Source organism: Oryctolagus cuniculus, chromosome 6, assembly GCF_051225735.1.
Source record: "Oryctolagus cuniculus isolate XC-2025 breed Fujian yellow rabbit chromosome 6, ASM5122573v1, whole genome shotgun sequence".
NCBI lineage: Eukaryota > Metazoa > Chordata > Mammalia > Lagomorpha > Leporidae > Oryctolagus > Oryctolagus cuniculus.
This window is the reverse complement of record NC_142872.1, coordinates 15,792,977-15,813,250: the sequence shown is the minus strand read 5'-3', so window position 1 is coordinate 15,813,250 and position 20,274 is coordinate 15,792,977. Positions and strand designations below refer to the sequence as shown.

The window sequence follows — 20,274 nt, the reverse complement described above, 5'->3', positions numbered from 1 at the left end:
GCCTTCCACCTTACTGCCCCTCTGGACTGTACTCTGGCGGTCACCCCAGGCTGCCTGCTGGACCCCTGGTCCTCCTGCCAGGGGAAGGGAGGAGAAAGCTCACCCATCTTGACAGCACTTTCTCCTCTCCATCCTGGGTACTACTGGTCTCATCAGTAGCCACTGCTAAATCCTACAGGCTGTCTATTGCCCCTTCACCTTCTTCACGATGGTCTATTCCAACACTGGATTGGTGTTACCTGACTACCAATCCTTGGCTGTGTGTTTTGTGTATTTCAATGAACACTCATGGTGACTCTGGGTACTGGTACTCTCATGCCCATTTCGCAGAGAAACACACTGAGGCACAACCTGTCACCCAACCTAAAGCCCAAGTCCTCCCAGTTCTCCACCAAGACAAGGAAGACCCAGTGGGCTCCATGCTGGGGGCGGCAGACCTGCGGCATCACCTAAGCAAATAGGGAGGCAGGCGATTTCTCCAGAGACGCCATCCCTCCTGGCTACCAACTGGCAAAGTGAGAACAGGTGATGGTTACGGCCTCTTAGAAATTAGAGGGACAGCCTCGTTCCAAGCACCGATTCCCCTCTCGGACTGACTAAGGTACACCGGGAGCTCTAGCAACTTACGATTCAACAAACCGAGGGACATAGCGGGATCCCAGGTCTATAGACCAAAAGCCAGCACGCGGTCTCCAGCTTGCCTCTTGATTCACCCCAGCCCTCCCGACAACCTGACAATATGCATAGAACATCTTTGCTTGACTGATTTACTCCACTTCCCTTTGCATTTCACACTTGGAGCTCACAGGGCTTGTCAGTATCTGAAAAGTTTCCATACAAGTTATCTGAGTATCATTTCCCTGTTACATGGTCCCATTTCACAGATGAGGCCACCAACCTGCCTCACAATTCAAGTGCCTTGTTCCCCTCCTTCCATGTTCCCTCTGCTCTTCCAACACAAAGGGTCAAGAAACACTCCTGTTGTAGAATTTTGGGTTGAATCATGTTCTCCCAGGGATACGTTGAAGTCCTCACACCTGGCACCAGGGAACATGACCTTATTTGGAAATCAGGTCTTTGCAGATATAATTGAATTCGAGCTAAAATGAGGTTACACTGGAGTAGCCAGTGACCTTGATTCAGGGTGACTGGAGCACTTGCAAGAGGAGGAAAGACAGAGACAGCCACTTAGCGGGGAGGCCAGCATGGGCCAACAGAGGCAGAGATGACAATGCTGCATCCACAAGGCAAAGAGGGCCAAGGCCACCCAGGAAGCACCAGAACCCAGGACAAAGCACACTAAGTCTCTCCTAGGGCCCTCAGCCAGAGCTCAGCCCTGCTGACCCCCTGGCTTCTGACTGGTAGCCAATAGAACTAGGAGAGAACATACTTCCAATGCTCTGTGTCACGTACTTCCTGGCGCTTTGTGATGGCACCGTCTGGAACCACCAGAGGCAGCATCTGAATCCAGAGCACAGACCACGCCACCAGCAAGGACCAGGCTGCTGCGACTCTAAAAACAGCCGATCTCCAGCTGCTTACCTCTCCAGGGAGGAGTCTCCCGTGGCTGTTGCGTTTCCTCAGTGTGATAGAAAAGTTTCCTTGCCAATGTCCTCCTCCCACAGAAGAGAAATAAAGTCTTGGCCAGCCACAGCTGATCTCCTGCCTTCCCCCGGCCCTGGCCTGTGGCTGGAGCCGGCTCACAGCTCACATTTCCCACCTACGTCCTGCAAATGCACTTCTTCAATTTTGATCATTCGTAGCACCACAGTGGGGGATTTGGTAGCTCCTAGGAACCCCAGCATGGAGCCCACGACCAATTCAGTGAGAATCCTGGGATCCAAGTGTGGGCCCCAGGCTGTGTATTTTTTAGGTTTCCAGGAGATTCAAGCGGTATTTCACCCAAGTGCAACATCCTACACATTCCTCTTGGGGTCTGATGACGTCAGATAAGCTGCAGCCAATCCCTGCCTGGTTATGTGCGTCCAGACCAGGGGTTCAGCCTCCTGCCTACAGGCTGTTTGGTTTCCTGGGACACAGCAATGAGCACTTGCCTTCAGGTTTCAATGACAGAGGTGAGAACTATGACAGACCATACAGCCCACAAGGCCCCAAATACCGACTGCCTCTTCCAACAATTTGAGAAAGACGGCAAATGACCAGCTTGTGGGTCTCCTCCCATCATGAAGACCCAGCAAAGGTCTCTGCACTTAGTAGGGACTCAGACAGATGACACTGAAGTCAAGCGAAGTGAAATTTACAGAATTAAATGGAATTCTCTTCAACAAATTATCTGAAAGGAATCCGAGCCTCCCAGGAGAATTTGCAATTTAATAAGTCACTCGGAAAGCCCCCAAAGCCCTCATCTGAACACAGAAAGGCATACCTAGTTGCTGAAACTGCTGGTACCAGAAATTGTGAAGGCACAATTCTGTTCTGTTGGACCAAGAAATCTGGCCCAGACTCCTCCACCTGCACCAGTGAGGCCGCTCCCCAGCTCACCTAAGCATGAAAACGACTCTACCAAATACACACTCACGGCAGGAGGACCTGTTCGTCCTTACAGTTCAGAACAATATGTATATATATATATATATATCTCCAATTTTTATTTGCTCTGCGAGTAATTGCTTTGTGTTCGCTCTATACTATGGTTTCTTTAAAGATGTCACCACTGCCACCTCTCTAATTCCTCAAGTTTCCTTCCCACAGTGACATTTGTGTTTCATCATGAATAGGAACACCCGCTCAAGAAGCTGGCAAATCTCATTATTTAATTTTGCCTGCGTCTATGAGTGATGGAAAATTGCTCTGAATTAAATTCCCTCAATGCCAAATCAACTTAACCGGGAGATTTGTCAGCCACCTATATTGAGGCGAAGGCTTCTAGGAGCCTCATCATCTGAGAAGTCCTTCCATCGTAATTAATTGACACGGATGCTCATCAAGATCAAGTGTCACTCTGGGCGCGCGGGCCTGCAGGAGTCCGGAGAGCGAGGACGCCAACCCGGGGGCAGACAGCTCAGGGCTGCAATTCAGACATCCTGCGGAGTGGCCACCTCGCTAGGCACCTCCCAGGCCCCGTCTTAGTATCAGTTTCCCCACGTGTAAACAGAGGATGATAAAAGACCTTGGTGCTGTGCTCAGCATAGCATAAGCCTCAAAGAAAGGCCGTGTCACTGTTGTGTGAGCTTACACCTTCAGCATGGAGTAGTCCAGAGAATTCCACCTGTATTGTCATGCAATGAGATTGCTACATCAGCTTTGTGTGTGTTTCATGTATGGATACAAAATTCGGACATCTACCCAGCAGAACCTACCATCTGATGACTCTAACTCATTCTTTTTCCCCAGAACACCATTCGGCCAGCTGGAATCCCATCCCTCGCCCCAATTCAGGAGTGGCTCCTTCGTCCCGGGCCGCTCATGAACTCCTGCACTTGCTCGCGAGAGCCCCGAGACTCCGGCTGCTTGGTTAACTCAGGCCCACCACAGCTGCCTGTGTTACTCTGATGGCCATACTCCACAGTTAAGTCACCCCAGTTCTCTCTGTTGTCACAAACTGTCCTATCTGCCCTCTGCCCCCCAAATCACAGCCATCCTGACACTCAGCTTGACTTGAGCAGCCTTCCTGGGAGAAACCCCCCAGGCCACCTAAATGTCTCTGTTTCTCAATTGGATGGCAATTATAATCCATGTCACACAAGCTAACACTTTACTGAATACCGGCCTCACTCTTTGTTCTTGCTTTACACGTGCAAGTTAGCGGCTTCTGGGTCTGCAGCCACTTGGCAGTCTGTACCATCCCTGTGTTTCTATGTCACCTATACCAGGTGCTGTGAGGGACATGGGGTCTCTAACAGCAGGTCACGTGCTCTGTGACTTGGGCAGCTTTCCTAACCTGTCTAGAACCAAGTTTCTTCGACTGTCAATGTAGATGTTGTTGCCAAATTTAGATGATCTAGCGTCTGGTGTCTGGCTCATAGAAACCACTCACTAAATGCTAGCGATGATCACACCTTTGACTGAATGAACGGTAACTTTGAACTTGGTTTCTGTGTCAGACACTGATGTAGCTTGTCCTCAGAAAGGAGAGGGAGACCCTGGGAGCTGCCACATCGTCTGCACATTGGATGCAGGGAAGCAGAACTGAGGCCAAGAGGAGATGAACCGAAACTCATTTGGCCAAAACCAGTCCTGCTACCTGAAGGTAAGTTTGGTCTCAAGGTGCCTCTGTACATAGGATTTGGTATCTCGCATTGCCATGTCAACAGGCTGTAATCTTACTTAAGAGAACAGCTTATAACTAACGCAAGTGAGCCTCAGCCAATCACAGCAGCCGGCCCCTAAGCCAATCCTAGGCTGCAGGCTCCCAATGACGGCCAAAGATGGAAAGTTCTAACCCGGCCACCAATCTGGTCCTCTCTCTCACTTCCTGTCTCGCAGATTACACAAGTGGCTCACCGCATTGTCACAGGGAGACACTTGGAACCATGCTTTATCTGGAATGCTGTCGCTTTCTAAAACCTGTCTCTTGCTCATGTGAACTTTCTGCAATTGAGCTGATCTGTCTTGCTTTTAAAGGGGGAAGTGGAACAGAGAGAAACGAGGGCCATCTCAGAGGGTGCTCTGTGGAGCTGGCTGCGCCCACACGTGGAGTGCTGCCCACGCTCACTCTCGCAGAAGCTTCAGAGATGCAGATAAGACATTGCAGCTCACGACAGCACAGCCAGGGGAGGAAGGGAGGAGTCAACTAGGCCTGTCAGTCACTGGCTAAAGGCCCCACCCAGGGGACACTAACTCTGCTACATGGCCTCAGGTCAATGCACAGTAGATCCCTGGTGTCTCCCGTCTCAGCTGGCGTAGACAGCGTGAGCACATGAGGAGAAGTCCTATTGGATTGGTACCCTGAGCCCAGGAAGAGTTCATCATGGACACCTTGATCAAGAAGCAGCCTGCTGAGCTGTGAGGTCAGTATCTTCTAATTCACTTCTGCCCACCACGCTTGTCTGAAGTCTTCTTTAAAGTTTTTGCATAAATCTCATGGCCTTGTTATTTTATACCTCCTTTCCCTATGAATGCTGATGGTAACTTGTATTATAACCTCATAAGTAATTTTTATTAGATTGTTAATAATGCTTAGTGTACAGAAATATTAAAATAGGGAATTTAAAACCTTCAAAAACCTCTATTTTGATGTTATATTTAACAGGTTTTTTTTTTAACTTAATACACTGTGGATATCTCTTCTTAACACAACTGTCTATATATTTTGCGTTAAGTTTGAGCCATGATTTGCTGTTTCAATCCCTTATTATTGGACATTCATTGCTGAAATTTTCTAACAACTAACTGCACCAAAGTAAGCAAGTAAATATTCCTAATGACAAATTCCTAGGAGGGAAATTGTTGGCTTCAGGGTATGATCCTTTTTACCGCTTCGGGGATTTCTCATCAACTTCTCCAGAAGAGAGCGGCCTGGGCTGGTTCACTGGGAAGATACCCATCTCCACATCTGCAGATTCTGCCTGCTGGCTCTGCCCCCAGCTGGAGCCATGCCGAGTGTGCAGGGCTCGACCACCCGCCTCCAGGCCATCAGTCCCTCATCCCCTGATCAAAGAGCAGGATGAGGGCACCCCAGGAGCAGAGCTCCGCAGAGCCCCGAGCTCCCCGTCTGCTCACCTCCATCTCTACCCACACTCGCTCTCATCAAACAATATTCATTTTGGCAAGGAGCCTTTGAAAGTCTACACTGGTTCTCACCTGTGACTGTGTTCAGGCCTCGTTGGGACACAGGGGTTCTGGTGAGAGTCATTCCCACAAACACCCTCTCGAGCAACCTGTTTACCAGCGACGCAGCGCTACACCTCAATTTTCTATGTTGCATCATCATTTCATCTCTGGGAAATGCATGTGCCTGCCCAGCCAGGCTTGTGGTGTGCTTGAAACAATAATAAGCATTTACCCCAGGCTTTTCATCTTCAAAGTGTTAGCGAACATTAACTCATTAATTTTCACAACACTCTTAAGATTACTAAGTTCTACTCCTCCCCTGAAATCCAAGCAGTGTACACTATTGAAACATTTGACACATCTCTAAAAGCTCAAAACCTAATAGTCTGGGAAGAGAAGTGTGCTGATAGTATCTCAATCCTGACAGTGGAAGGGAGCTGAGCCGGCTCACAATTTCTCTAGAGTCACAAAGGGCACCCGTTAGATTCACTCTACAAATGCCCATTGCTACGCTCAGGCCACAAAGCTTAACAGCAACACACTCCAAACTCTGTACAAGACTTAAAGATTCCTGACAAATTCAAGGTCACCTACACGCCACCAAGTAACACGAAGGAAACGTCTGAAGAGTCATAAATATTCAAAGCCATGAATAAAGGGAGAAATTGTATCTCAGAAAACAGACACACGGGGCATTGAGTTTAGAGGTTAGACAGTGATGAAGAAATTCAAAAGTAAAATACAAGTGACTACATAATGAATTCTAAGAGGACATTCCGCGAATTCTTACCTTGGTATGTTACCAGCTCCAACAAATAATGTTGACTATTAGAACTATAAAATTCCAGAGAGCCTTTATCAGTGTTGGGGAAACAGGTCAACAACTTGTTTTCCATGTTCAGAACCTAGAAGTGACTTTTGATCTTTGTGCTATGAATAGATAATAAACAATTCTATGCTTGAGAAATTTTATCAGCTAACTCACAAACTTTATCGTGTTGTAGATTCTAGTCTAACTTCTAGTATAATTTCCCTACTGCCATTTTTTTGCCTTTTGTGGATGGCAAACATAGTGACTACTGTGGCCAAAGTGTGCCATACTCTTGAAAATCAGAATAATAACAATAGTAATGCAATGGCCTACTGTATATGCAAGTATCATTTATAGTAACATTAACTTGATAGAGTATAAACAACAGTACTTACCATGTGGCCTTTGGTCAAAAAAAAAAAAAAACCTGACTCTGAACTCTAGCATTAGCAAATTTTAGTACATTCTGTGTTGTTGGCCATTCTCTGATCTTCAACTCCCTCAGCTGTATATTGAGGGCAATGTACAGCATTGCTCAGGACTCCTGTTCTAAGTGACCTCTCCTTGGCTCTGTGTCCACTTCTAATGACTGCCCCCTTTCTCTCTCACTCTGGAAGAACTGCATGACCTGAATTTCCTGTCTCTGTTCAGTCCAGAAATAGGTTCCTATTTCTCCCATGGTTGCACTGAAACTTCTCTTTTCAAGGTCAACTCATGAAACACATACCCAATTCTCAGGGCTCACCTTACAGGTGCTTAGCAGACATGCCTCAGCGCAGTCTTCCCCCAAGTCCCTCAGTCAGTTCATCATTTCCTGACCTTTAGATAATCTCAAGAGTGCTCACATGCCTAAGTTTCTGCCTGTATTCTAGATGCTGGTCTATTCAGGGCCCTCTCTGCTTGTCCCTGCTCTTCATCTATTTCTTCCCCTGAGATATCTCAATCCTAACTCAGGGTTTCAAATAGCATACACAAATTTCTGTCTCCAGTCCAGATCGCCTTCCTAAGCTCCCCGGTGGCAAATTGAGCCGTCTACGTAACACATGCTCTTCCGTTGCTAGGAAACATTTCAAACTCAGCATCCGCAGCATCAAAACCGTAACCTGTACCTCCTCATCCCCTCCCCAACCCTGTCATCTGAGACATTCTCCTTCTCTTTCAGTGAACAGTGGCACCGCTTTTCATCCAGATGGGTACTCCAAGAACCAAGGGAACAGTGTAGCGTTCTCTCTCATCATCACTCCTCCCGCCCTCAGCTGACTGGTCCATCAGATGTCCTGCTTGCTGCGTCTGAGAACATTTCCTGATGCCACACACTGCCCCTCCCTCACCACAGCCACCCCCACTCTGGCCAGCAGCATCTCTTGCGTGACTTAATGCAGTTTCATTTGTTTTCCCAGCTGCTTCTCTTCTTACTCCACCAGAGTCCATGCTCCATGGAACAGAGTGAGCATGCTCTCGGAACAGAACTCAACTTGATACTTGTATCATAAAGCCGCCCCTGGTAGGCCAGTGCCTGCCAACTCCTCAGCAAGTTCTAACAGGTCTTAAGTGAACGGATCAGGCAAAGCCCAGCAACCACGCTCACCGTGGGCTTCCTGTGGCTTGAACACAACCAGTGCATCTGGACTTCAAAGACGTTGTCCTTGCACCTTCCCCCGCCAGGAATCGGATGCCTGGGATTGTCCCTCGGCTGGCTCCCTGACAAGCCGATCTCATCTGAAACCGTCAATTCTGTAGAGACTTCCTTTGACATTCCACATAAACTTGTCTCTACCTACTAATACACACACCTGTTTTCTCCTCCATTTACCTTCCTCAATTTTTTCAAAGTCCTTTTTACCACACGAGAGTCTATTCATTGCGCATTTAGTATCTGCTTTCTCTGTGACAAGATTTCATAAAGCCAGAACCTGTGTTGTCTCCGCTCCTCCACATCCCCCCATACCTAGAAGAGTTCCCACTTGACTCACAGGCACTCATTACATATATTTAATTTTCATATGAAAACCATATTCAAATCAGCTTAAGAATAAATAGAAAAATAAATACAACCTATCAGTTTAGGGATAGATTTAACTTCAGGTATGGCTGGTACCGGGTCAGCAAGACTGACACATGTAGGTGTCTCAGTGAGAATTCACAAATAACACCACCCCTACAGGTGTCAGTGTCGGAAGAAGCTCGCTCAAGAGCAGAGACACTGTTCTGACCACTTTTCAATTCCCCAAATCTAAAGCAGTGGCCGGAACATGGTAGATACTTGTTAATACTTATTGCATAAATTAATTCATCCAAGTGAGCTCTTGTCTCCTAGCACTGATCTGCTGACGCTTCCATAGCTCTCTGCTAACTCCTTCAAGAAGGAAAAGCAACACTGATGAACCACCTGGGGCACGTGCTCAAGCCAGCCAAGTTCCTTCCAAATCACAGAAGATGAGTGACAGGCTACAGAAGATTCTTCCACAAACACTTAACTACTTACAGCAATTTAAAGGTTAAATGAGTTCATATGTGTGAAAAGCCCTTCCACAACACACCAAAACAACTGCTCCAGCAAACACTTTCTCCCACGACTTCGAAAGCTTTAACCTACAACAGGCATAACAGCGGGTCCAGCATTCTTTAGGTTTTATCCACGTGGAGGACTCCCAACTACCTGAGAAGAGTAGGCTTGTCCATCACCAGGTCTGCAAAGCCATCCTCGCAGTTGGATTCTTTGGGCCTAGAAGCCCAGGCCATCTGAGTCTCGGAGAGCTCTTATTCCATTTACTCAAGAAACACACATGCTGGATGCTGGAACCCGCTTTTCACAGGCTTCCTACAATGTGGGGAGCAACTTGGACTAGACTCAGTTACTGGAATTAAAACTTATTCTATGCATCTGCTCTCCCACAATATGGCGCTGGGAGAGGAGTAAACAACTTCTACACAGCTGCCTCCAGTTCGACCAATAACCTGCAGGAGCTGATCCTGCTCCTGATTGGAGGAGAGCAGCGTACTCGGCGTGTGGGTAGCAGAGTTGGGATTGGTGGAAGAGGACTATAAAGGAGGAGAGAGACAACATGCATCAGGAACATCTAAAGGGAACATCTGGATAACATCTGAGCAGCCCCCAAGAGAGCCGGCCGGCGGTGTGCCGCTCCCCTGCGGAAGTGGGGAAAGTGGCAGGGGGAACCGCCCTTCCACGGAGGTGGAAGGGACGGTAGCCAACCCGGGAAGAACCAGCAGCAAACCCGGGGAGGGCCGAGCAGACAAAAGAACAGCGCAGGGTCCTGTGTCGTTCCTCCATGAAGAGGGGGAGCGACACTACAATTGCTCGTGTCCACAACCACTCTGTGTCCCACAGGCGGGCACAGGAGCACTCCACATGGATAAATGACGACGGCTGGGGCCTTCGTCTGTGAGGTGAGGTTCCTGGTGCCTGCTCTTTCAGACATGGGCGAGGCAGCATAGGACAATGAGCATTTCTGCCTTCAGTCGGATGTGATGTCACTTAAGAACATGCTGTCTTATTTACTCATAGTCACTGCCCTGAATTCAAGACATTTCTCTCAACTCACCATCCCATTTTCCCAGAGAATGTTTTCCCATTCTACCTCTCCCCAAACCCCAAACAACTTCTCCCTCCTTCTCAATTTTTTTTTTTTTTTTTTTTTTTTTTTTTTTTTTTTTTTTACAGGCATACTGGACAGTGAGAAAAAGAGACAGAGAGAAAGGTCTTCCTTTTCCATTGGTTCACTCTCCAATGGCTGCCACGGCTGGTGTGCTGCTGCCGGCGCATCACACTGATCTGAAGCCAGGAGCCAGGTGCTTCTCCTGGTCTCCCATGGGGTGCAGGGCCCAAGCACGTGGGCCATCCTCCACTGCACTCCCTGGCCACAGAAGAGAGCTGGCCTGGAAGAGGGGCAACCGGGACAGAATCCAGTGCCCCAACTGGGACTAGAACCTGGTGTGCCGGTGCCGCAAGGCGGAGGATTAGCCTATTGAGCCACAGCGCCGGCCTCCCCCTTCTCAATCTTAACCAAAGGCACGGCTGGGATTTTTCTAAGGAAATGGAAATTTTAAGCTTAGAATATCCATGAGGTGCCACCACTAAATATACACACTCCACTTCTTACATATCATCTTCTCTTTCTGTAGGTAACAAACCTGTGCTTTCTAGGACTATGCACACAAATTGCACACTGGAGTCATCCCTCTCATGTGCTCAAGCATAGTTATCTGGCTAGCACCTGCTGTCTCTTTCCTGAACTTCCCTATGCCCCCTCAAAGTGCACAAGAACCATCAGCATGCCAACACTTTCACAGTCACTGGGGATCTAACATAACTTAATACGTTTTTCATCAACTTTAACCAAAACTTCTGAGAGGAGTTGCTTCCAAGGAAGAAAATTTATGTCAGCTCACAGTTGAGAGGTTCCCAGGCAAAGATCAGGAGACTCCACTCGTCCAACCATCTGGCACGGCAAGAGGATGGCAGAGAGAGGACCTCGGTGAGCCTGAAAGCACAGAGCCAGGTGGATCAAAGCATCAACCCACTCCCACGTCCCACCTGCAGGGGCCGCACCCCGGTGCCCTCAGGACTTTCTGTGGGCCCTGACCTGGATGTCACAACGGGGTCATCTCCACGTTCACTCCATTAACCATTAACAAAAGGACATTGGGGTTTAAATGATTACATGAGTTTGGGAGTCAAATCCTGTTCAAACATGTTTTTAAAGTTTTTTTTGTTTTAATGCTTCATCAGTTTTTAACAGATTCAATGTGATTTGTAGACACATTTCTAAAAACAATGATATTCTCACCACCCTCCCTCCTATCTTTCTTCCTTCTCTCTTCCTTTTTTCTTGTTTTTGAGATAACATATTAAATTTACATTACAGTAAAATGGCTTAATACTTCATCAAAAGAAGTATATCAAGTAAAAAGCAAAAAGACTCTGGTACAATTATAGACAATGGCTATAAACAAGAATTGAGTGGGAAAAAAAAGATCATTTCAGTCATGTCCAGTAAATTTTAAAGTAACCACAGATCATTAAAACTATACTAGTTTAACATTCTTAACCATTGGTTTGACCAAGGTGTAAAACTAAGTTTTACCAAAGTGTATTTGCAGGAACACTATGAAGCCATTACCTCATTTCTCCATTTCCCTTTATTGAAACTTGCCAATGAACTTGCAGTCCATGCCTCCTTTTGTGCCCAGTCCAGTACGGCTTTGTCTAACAGAACAGCTCTCGCCAGTGTCATCGCAAACCTCCCCACTACTAAATTTTGTGGTTGGATTTCAAGCACCACCTTACCCTATCACAAGCACTTGATACACAATAATTTTACCTCCTTCCTCCTTGAAATACCTTCCTCACTTTGGGAGTACCAATATGATTCTTTCCTGAGATCGTTGGGCTTTGCTATGGTTTGAGAGCTCTCACACCCGTGCTGAGGTTTGATCTCCATTGGAGACATTGAAAGAGTGGAAACTTAACCTTACCATGTACCCAACGACTGAATCAGAGTGGCCTTCTAAGTGAAAGACACCAGGGAATGGACACACAGGCACACTCCCTGTCTTCTGCCTTGTGATGTCTTGCACTGTGTTGGGGGCACTGCCAACAAGAAAGCGATTATTGGGGCCGGCACTGTGGCGTAGTGGATTAAACCACCACCTGTGGTGCCAGCATCCCATATGGACGCCAGTTTGAATGCCAGCTGCTCCACTTCCGATCCAGCTCTCTGCTATGGCCTGGGAAAGCAGTAGAAGATGGCCCAAGTCCTTGGGCCCCCGCACCCACATGGGAGGCCCAGAAGAAGCTCCTGTCTCCTGCCTTTGGATCAGCGCAGCTCTGGCCATTGCAGCCATTTGGGGAGTGAACCAGCTGATGGAAGACCTCCCTCTCTCCCTCCCTGCTTCTCCTTTTCTCTCTGTGTAACTCTTTCAAATAAATAAATATTAAGAAAAAAAAGAAAGAAGACAATCATCAGATGTGGCCCTGCAACCTGGGACCTCAGAACCATGAACCAAAACAAATTTCTTGTGTTCACAAAGTTACTGAGCCTGATTTTTCCTGTAGTAACAGAAGACGGACTCAAACACTCTCCCATCCATCTCCTGGCTGGTTCTTCTTCATGTTGCCCACGTCTACATCTTCTGATGAGCCAGGCTCCATCCTCACACTTCTACTTAACCACACTCACTGCATTCAGGATGCCATCCAGTTCAACTACTACCTCCACACTGGCTGCTCCTGAACACCCATATGCAGCTCCAGCTCTTTCTGAGTTCCCAACACACATGCCACATTGCCTACTCTGTCTCTCCAATTCAATTGTAAAAGCCTTCTCAACCAACAAAACATTCTTCAGCTGGGGTGAGGAGGGTTAAGCCCCTAAGTGAGATGCCTGCATCCCATGGCTGACAGCTGGTTTGAGTGCCAGTTTGAGTTCTGGCTACAGCTTCCTTCTAACGTGCCTGGGAAGGCAGAAAACGAAGACAAAAATGCTTAACTCTGTCAGTTACAGGGGACACCCACATGGAATTTTGGTCTCCAGGCTTCCTCCTGACGCAGCCCCAGCTTTGTGGGCATTTGGTGAGCGAACTGCAGTTGGAAGATGTGTCTTTCTCTCCCTCTCTCTCCCTCTATCTCTGTCACTGTGCCTCTCAAAGAAAAACATTAAAACTTTTGGAAAACTCTGAACACTTGACCCACAGAAACCCCCAACAAGCTTGTCTCATCCCGTCCACAGCAAATTCATTCTTCAGTCTATCAAGAAACCTGGTCAACTCCAGTTCCACACTAATCAGAAAATGAACACTTCTCCCCCCTGCAGCTGCCACAGCAGACCACGCCCCATCAGTTTGCATGAGCAGTTTTAATAGCCCCATTACCTGTTAGCATTGTTTCTTTCACCCAGAAGCCAAGTCATGTTACTTCTGTGCTCAAGATCAAGATCATCCAGCAGCTTCTTTTTACCAAAGCACAGAGTCCAAGCCCTTTACCAGGGTTCAACAGGCCCTACCCAGTCTGACTGCTCATCAGGATCCAACAGGCACCACAGTATCTTTCTGACTTCTTACCACTTGCTACACTCACTCACTCAACCCCAGTCACACCAGCTCTCTGCTCTTCTCTGGATGTGGTCATCCCATACCTACCCCCCGGATCTTTGCACGTGCTGCCCTATCAGTTTCCTACACCCACTCGGTGTAGGAGGCTTCAAAATCCCTCCCTGACCACACTCTCTGAACCAATCCCTCCCTTAAGGACTTGTTTCTCTTTTTCACACTTATCACTGCTTGGTGTGCCTATTAGTGTATACCAGGAATTTGCTCAGGGGAAATGGCATAGAGTGAGAGATTATCAACTAACCAAAGAGACAGGCAAGTACCCAAAAGGGCCTAGATGCAGAATGTGCGAAAGGGCGGCCACCATATTTACATCAAGAGCTCTTCTGGAAGGAGGCTACAGCTAACAGCGCCCCACTCACACCCTGAGATTCTGACCCCTCTGGAGAGGGTTTGGCCACCCCGGGAATATACAGCCTGGTTGCAGCAAATCAGCTCAGTGAAGGGTCTGGGCTACCACTGGTCGTCAGGAACACCTTGCTGCACCAGCGGGTGCAGGCGACGACAGCTCCTGTGTGAACTTGGCTGCCACGCTCAAGGGTAGAATCAGGCAAGCTTCCAGGTGCTGGAAGGGGCAGGTAGACCAGCATGGCGGACAGCTGGCCCAAGGCTGGCTCTGTGGTGCTTCCTCACTCAAGGTTAAACACGGCGACTGGCGATGGGTACTCAGCCAGCAGCCAAGACCCTGCTTGGGCATCCGCATTCCGTAATGGAGGACCTGGATTCTACATGCGGGCTCTGTTCCTGAGTCTCACTTCCTACCAGTGGATACCCTCACAGAGAGCACGCGATGGCTCAAATACTGGGTCCCTGCCAACCTCATAGGAAACCTAGATTGAGTTCCTTGCTCCTGGCTTTGGCCTGGCCCAGCGATGACGGTTGAGGATAATTAGGGAGTGAACCGGCACATCTAAGATCTCTCTCTCTCTCTTTCTCTCTCTTTCTCTTTCTCTCTCTTTCTCTTTCTCTCTCTCCGTCTCTCTCCCCCTCCCTCTCTGCCTTTCATATGACCAAAAAATAAATTAAATAAATAAATTTAAAATATATTTTTAAAAGAGATGTTTCAAACCAATAAATTAGATAGAAAATGAAACTGAAATGGAGGACTGGACCAGGAAAGGAGACATCACCTTGCTCTGTGATTGCTCTTGAAACTGAACATTCTGCCAGCGGCCAGAAGCAACCATCATGTGGTCCGGCTCCAGCATTTATAGCAGCTCAAAGAAGTGAGGATTTGTTAAACAGCACACAGATAACTGGCCCAGGACTCCACATACTTATCTCTTTATTTTCTGTTCCACCCCCACTGGAATAGAAGTGCTCTGACACCACAGACTTCCCACGGCTCTCCATGATACCCCAGCGTCTAACACAGTTACCAGCACACAGAACAATTTCAACTTTTATAAATATACAGCCTGGGTCTCCTTGGAAGCCACTTGCTGCTTTCTGGACAATGATGCTGCCATAGCTCTTGCTAAAAATCATCTTTTTTGGCCGGCACCGCGGCTCACTAGGCTAATCCTCTGCCTGCGGCACCGGCACCCCAGGTTCTAGTCCCAGTTGGGGCGCCAGATTCTGTCCCGGTTGCTCCTCTTTCAGTCCAGCTCTGTGCTGTGGCCAGGGAGTGCAGTGGAGGATGGCCCAAGTGCTTGGGCCCTGCACCCCATGGGAGACCAGGAGAAGCACCTGGCTCCTGGCTTCAGATAGGCGCAGCACGCTGGCCAGGGCGGCCATTGGGGGGTGAACCAATGGAAGGAAGACCTTTCTCTCTGTCTCTCTCTAACTCTGCCTGTCAAAAAAAAAATCATCTTTTTTGTGACTCTCAGAGGCCACACAGGCACATCCCATGTGTCACAGTGAACCAGAGTCCTACAGCAACTAGCCACAGTAGCCCATCATTTAGCCAATCAGAGTCAGGCCCAGATGTTTTCGAGAAATTGTTCTTGAGGAGGAAGCTGAGGTCTCGAGTTTTCACGGTTGGAAAGGAAGCCCTGCAGGAAGCCCGGGTGGGCCTGTCCGACGCTGGAGATTTCACAGCTGAAAAGTCACGCAGAGGGACGGGACGGGGATGCTGCATCCAGCTGACCTCACTTGAACCTCCGGAACGAGGCAGGCAGAGATTTGCAGCTACCCGGGTCACCTCCCTCACATTCTGCCTCGCCAACGTGGTTGGTTTTTCTGAACAGGTCCTGACCAGCATGGTGATGAAATGACAGGATCCTTAGGGAGCGTGTCCCTGCCGTGGGCCTCAGGGCCCTCCCTCATCCAGCAGTGCGCTCCCTATGGAAGATACTCGTTCTGCTCGTGTGTCATCCCACACCATCTCTCCCAAGTATCAGGACAGCGATTTTAACTTGCTCCCTTGGTCTCCATTCCAGAACAGTCTGATATATATTCGTATATGGATAGAGAAAATGAAACACTCAAACTATTTTGTTTTCTGAAGAGACCCACACACAGAGATGAAGAGACAGCTTTGAAACTGACAGCAGACCTCCACATAAAGGCAAACATTTGGCACAATGGTTACACTACCACTGGGCTACCCACGGCCCACACCAGAGTACCTAGGTCGGAACCCTTGCTTTTGTGAAGTCAACCATTGGATAGATCTCTCTCTCTCTATCTCTCTCTGCCTTTCCAATAAATTAAATATATAAATAGTCCTATTAAATATTTTATATACTATTATTAAATGCTTGTTTAAAACCTTATCATAGCCAAAGTAACTAAGGAGTTACACCAATTCCTGTTGTAGTTTGAGTGGCCAGCGGGCAGTTGCTGAGTAGACCCCACATAAGGGTCCATGAGAATGACAAAATTAATCAGCAATTGCCTTCTGCCTGGCAGGGGAATGGACTCAACTCGCCACAAGGAACCGACTCCCTCCAGCTCACACCCCCTCTCAAGAACACCGGCTTGCTAATGTAGGGTTAGGAGCATCCACTCCCATTGCCTCCATCTGGGCAATCTGGAAGGGCTGTCCCAACCCCAGGGCTTCTGCAAAGAATGCCCGTGACCCCAGCTGCAGCAGCAATCTTCTCCTTATCCATTTCCAGGAAGCTGATCTGAGACAAACAAAAGAGAAAAGGAGCTAAGAAAAATGGCAAATAATAAGCCTTTTCTTACTAAAACAAATGGAGGATGAGGCCGCCACTCAGAGAGGGTCCCAGATTCTAAAGTTCTCATTCAGAACGCAACTGGCACCTCTCAGTTGCTGCATCTTCTAGAAGTGGAAGTGGGAATTGAAATCTCGCTGTTTTAAAATTTGGAATTTTAGAGGTAGTTCCCTACCTTCTTCACTCCCACACCAAAATGCACTGCGAATGTATTGAAGCTCTCAACAACAAAAATAAATAAATAAATAAATAAAAAACAGAGAGACAGAGAGAGAGTCCGCATGTATCCAGTCCTCATAGTGGTTCCGAGTCTCTCACTGAGCACCACTGGATCTTACTGCATCGATCTGAGCTACATTGAAATGCTAGGCATGAGGGCTTAAGACTTGAAAACTTTGAAAAATTAATGATTTCATACTAAGTGATAAAACATCACAGCCAGAGCTTGCATTTATCGAAATATCCCCAAATGAGAAAGATGAAGATGACACCTCCCTAGGAAATTTTGCAGAAGGATTTAGGAAGAAGGAAAAGACACGATGTCATAATATCCAAATATCTGCTGTCACATTAATTGATCTTCGCTGGTTCTGTCTTCGCTTTTGTGTTCCAAACACTGAGTGAAGAGAGAAATAACTAGACTGGAGTCGAATGGCTGACAATTAAAGTGTCAACTTTAAGATATTTTTTCCAAGTTTTAGGTTCACAGGATAATTTCAAATTTAAATCTCTGTGTCAGATGTTCCATACGCCCCCAACTCCAAATATATAGCCTCCCTCGTTACCACTGTCTCCCCCAGAGTGCTGCATTGCCTCCAAGTGACGAACCCACACTGATAAGCCACCATCACCCAAACAGCGCGGTCTGTCTCAGGATTCTCTCCCGGTATTGTACGTTCTAAGTGTATGCACAAACCTAAAGTGACACGTAGCCGTCATTATGCTGTCTCACTCAGTATTTTCATATCCTGAAAAATCCTCCTTGAATCACCTGTTCATGTCCTCTGCTCCCCACCTCTGGCATCAAACCTTTCTTACGATCCCCATGGCTGTGCTTTCTGCACATCATCATACCGCTGGAACCACACAATATGGAACCTGTCACATTAGCTTTTTCCACTTAGGAGCATGCATGTAACGTTCTTCCATGTCTTTTCTTGTCTTTGTAGCTCTTTTCCTCTCCACTGGCTATTGACCGTTCACCTACTGAAGAACCTCTTGGTGGCCCTAAAGCTTTGACAATGACAAATCAAGCAACTGTGAACATCTCAGCACAGGTTGCTGTGTGGACCTATGTTTTCAACTCCCCTGGCTAAATACCCACGAGTGCAACTGGTAGGTCATAGGGCTCTTATAAACCCAATTGCCAGCCAGCCTTCCACAGTGGCTGGGCATCCCCACCAGCAATGGACAAGCCTTCCTGTTGCCCCACGTGCTCATGGGCTTTGGTGTTGCCCCACGTGCTCATGGGCTTTGGTGTTGCCCCACGTGTTCATGGGCTTTGGTGTTGCCCATGCTCTGGTTGTGGCCACTCTCACAGGTGCACGGTGCTATCTCACTGTTGTTCTCAACTACACTTCCCTGACCACATAGGTGATAGAGCATGTTTTCATCTGCTTATTTGCCATCAGCATAACTTCTCTTGTGAGATGTCTAAAACCTTAGGCCCATTATTTAACAGGGTTGATTATTTTGTTGTTGTTGAGTTTTAATAGCTCTTCGTGTATATTGGAAAATCTTTATCAAGTGTGTCTTTGACAAGCATTTCCTCTCAGTCATGTCCGTTCCATTTCTTGACACTGATATTTGCTGAGCTGAAGTTACAAATTCTGAAAAAGTCCAGTTTACTGATATTTTTAAGAGATTGATTTCATTGGTTCGATAGGCAGAGTTATGGAGAGGGAGGGAGAGACAGATTCTCCACCCACTGTTTCACTCCTAAAGCAGCCACAATGGGTAGGGCTCAGCCAGGCCAAAGCCAGGAGCCTGGAACTCCATCCTGGTCTCCCACATGGGTGGCGGGGGCCCAACTACTTGAGCCATCTTGCACTGCTTTCTCAGATGCATTAGCAGGGAACTGGATCAGAAGTTGCGAGCACTCAAATGGAGCCCGGAACGCAGGCTTTGTAGGCAGTGGCTTAACCCACTGTGCTGCAACACCGGCCCTACAGTTCTTTCTTACATGGATCAAGTCCTCGGTGTATATCCCAAAAACTCATCACAATACCTAAGGTCATTTATGTTTCCTCATTTTTTTGTTCATGTTATCTTTTAGGACTTTCTTCATCTTGCATCTTACGTTTAGGTCTATGATCCATTGTGAGTTAATTTTCTGAGTATAAAATCTATGTCTACATTTTTAAATGTGGCTGTTCATTTGTTTCCAAACCATTTTTTAAAAGAGTATTTTTTGTTTAATTGTATTGTCATTACTCTTTCATCAAAGATCAACTGACCATATTCTTGTAGGAAGATGTCAGATTTTCTCCTTAAATTTTACTTCCTCTTAGGTTATTTATTGCTTTTAAAAATATATAGTGGGGCCAGGATTGTGGCATATTGGATAAAGTCCACAGCACCCTAAAAGAGCTCCAGTTTGAGCCTGAGCTGTCCTGCTTCTGACCCAGCTCCCTTGTAAGATGTCTAGAAAAGAAGTGCAGAATTGTCCTATAGTGCTGGGCCCTGCACCCACATGGGAGACCTAGAAGAAGTTAATGGTTCCCAGCTTCAGTCCGGCCCAGCCCTGGCCATTGCAGCCATTTGGTAAGTGAAACAGCAGATGAAAAACCTCCTTTCTCTCTCTCTCTCTCTCTCTCTCTCTCTCTCTCTCTCTCTCTGCTTCTCTTCATGCTATAACTCTGACTTTCAAACAAATATATAATTATTTTTAAAGTTCATGGAAAATGACATGTAAAAACTTATATACATACATATTCACATGTATACACACGCACACGCGTGCATACACACATCTATATAACTATTTCCCCAGAATGGTTGAGACTGCAGCCTACAGTTGTAAAGAGAAAAAGAATTTGCATCTTTACACAATGTACAACATACCAAAAATATCTCCCTCAAGATTACTTTCAGATCCAATTTTTTTGCAACATCTGTTTCCATTGAGCAAAAATAATATGCTGTCATGTATCTGGGACATACATTTTCCATTTTCATATTAATGGCACCAAGACTGTCATTGTTAACTTGATATAACTGCCACCACCACCACCTCCAACACACAGACACGCATGCCGCATACCCACAGCTTCATATTATTTTGTACTTAGAATGTTCTGCACAAATCAGCAATTTCCCCAGCTCATTTCAACCAGTTGTAATCCTATCATCTGATACAAAGTGACAGTTTTACTCAAATAGACACAAAACATCTCTATAGTTGAAAATAGTATCTTTGTTAGCATTGTATTTTCTTAGTTTTCTATTATAAGTGGATATTATTCTTCCAAACAGAAAAAT

The 20,274-nt window shown here is 46.9% G+C and overlaps 1 long non-coding RNA gene across 10 annotated transcripts in view; it reads right to left on the bottom strand.

Moving 5' to 3' along the window:
- The window catches only part of LOC138850050 (uncharacterized), a 111,118-nt gene that overhangs the window by 30,732 nt on the left and 60,112 nt on the right, over nucleotides 1-20,274 (bottom strand). For 7 of the 10 annotated variants that reach the window (XR_016235293.1, XR_016235289.1, XR_016235291.1 and 4 more), the window contains one exon: nucleotides 10,955-11,046. The exons of the other annotated variants lie outside the window; for them this stretch is intronic. This is a non-coding gene — a long non-coding RNA (uncharacterized LOC138850050). The remainder of the gene's footprint in view (nucleotides 1-10,954; nucleotides 11,047-20,274) is intronic. 10 annotated transcript variants of the gene reach the window in all.